A 2,291-nucleotide genomic window follows, 5' to 3' on the forward strand; every position below is an offset into this window, starting at 1 on the left:
AAATTTTGCTTTTTGCACTTGTTTTTCCATAAATATTTTTGCGGTATTGTCGATGCTTTCTATGGTTTTTTTATCCGGAATAATTAACTGAGAATCCAAAGATAACGAAATAATCTTTGTGTCTATAATCATATCTATTAATACGAAAAATGTGTTCAAAAAGTAATTTGCGTTTGAATCGTTAACAAATAGTGATATATTTTGTGGGATGTTTTCAGTCAGTTTTTTGATGTCTTTGAAACCATCATAATCAACAATAAAAACAAATTTAACTTTGTTTAATACCAATGCTTTTTCTATTAATTTATCCAAAAAAGATATTTGACAGTTTATAAACAATTTCTCAAGACATGGAAGTTCACAAATATTATCAAAATTTTCAGATGTAACCATACCATAGAGATGTATTGTTTTAAGGTTTTCGCTAATAAAAACAATTTTATAAAAGTATGTGTCAATAAAAGCATCTATATTCATTTTAGATACTTTTTTGGCAAACCAATGCTGTTTAAGATACTTACGTGGTTTGTCTTGTGACAATAATCCAATTTCTATATTATGAATACCCCTTAAATCTTTCCTCTCCAAGTTGTAACAACAATGTGTTATATAGAACGTTTCCATCTTTGGAAAAACTTTACGGATTCGATTGAGAGAGTATAATTCGGAAAGGCGATATGGGTTAATATATACGGTACTGATTGCTATTTGACATTTCTTGCAAACACATTCAAAAGACTGAATGTCATCAAGTGTCAAAAAGTAAAATAATACATTCTTCAGAAAAACTGACTCGAGCTTTACACCCATGTTCTTTGTATTTTAAGTTATTATATAACTTCAATTAATAATATTAATATTTATTTGGGGTTTTAATATTATTTTAGTTCATTGTTATAATCATATTTACATGTTGTAAACCTCAATTATACTAAAGTTTTAAAATTGTCTTTTTAGAGTTATTGGTAATTATTGTTGATTTTTACGAACACAGTTTAGCAAACATACGACAAGCAAATGAACCTTAGTCCAAATTAACCAATTGTTTTTTATCGTTAAATTAAACCAATAAACAATACATATATAAAAGTCATTTTTCTAAATTATATTTATTTTTTAATTAAAAACCCGTGTTTTTAAAGAAAACAATAAATACTTACTCGATAAAAATAAATATAAATAGGCTAAAGTTCATTTGCCATAGGTCGGCACAATTCTGTTTTTTGTGTTAATTTTTTTATTTTTTTGTGGCAAATTTTTTTCCACACTCCTTTAAAAAGTCGACTTTTCCTCCAAAAATTCGTAATTTACGAATTTATAGTAAAAGCATTGAATGGAAAACACCAACTTATAAAAAATTTACAAAACTTGTCGAAATGTCAATTTTCATGTCACACAATTCAAAAGACAATTTTAATACAGTTGTCGTCCCTTTATGAGGAAAATAAATCTTTTTATTCCATTGCAACGCCTTGTTGAAATTCAAGACTTCGACTTCAAAAGTGCAAGTCGAGTCCAATTCAATTTAACAGTTTCATACAAGAGAAAGAGCTCTTCACCAGATTTCAGTGTTTTTGAGGGATTCAAAGGCTTGAAAAATGTTAAAGTATATATCACAGTTTTGTCATTTGAAACTCTCAATTTAGAATTTATGACTCATTTTGACTTTTTCTGCAACGGGAGATACAAAGAAAAATTAAAGCACCTCACTGTGTTTAATACTTTGGGAGGTAAGTGTGAATTAATTAAAAACACCACTGAAAGTGCTTTTATGACGAACTTTTAGTGTTACACGTGGAATACATGTATATTATTAAAGATATGAATGAGGCATTTTTAGCTGACACTTTTCAAAAAGTAATTTTTGGTCTTCAAAGTTGTGAATTTTTGAAATCGATTTTTTTGCTGAATGTGAATTGTGAGAAATTGATTGCGCCGAAAAGTGTGACTAAAATGAAAATATATATTGTCAAAGGATGTGTGAAGTTTGATGAGTGTTTTCTTGAAGTTGTCAAAATCAATCATTACAGTGGAACACCTTTATTAATTAACACTGACAATTTGAGAGTTAATAAATTTCAGAGCACTTCTCCTTCAATGTTAAAGTTCTATTTAAAGGGGATTTTATATGAAGAAGTTATTATTACAGAAAAAGTCCAAGAAACAAAATGTTGGTTTCAAGAGCCACGTAAATTCAAATATGTTAAAGAAAATGGCGAATGTACTGTATTTAAAGCACTTTGCGTTTGTATAAATAGAAAGAAGAAATTTAACTCAATGTATACGAGAAA

This window comes from Entamoeba invadens (assembly GCF_000330505.1).
Source record: "Entamoeba invadens IP1 unplaced genomic scaffold scaff_1105074725255, whole genome shotgun sequence".
Classification (NCBI taxonomy): domain Eukaryota; phylum Evosea; order Mastigamoebida; family Endamoebidae; genus Entamoeba; species Entamoeba invadens.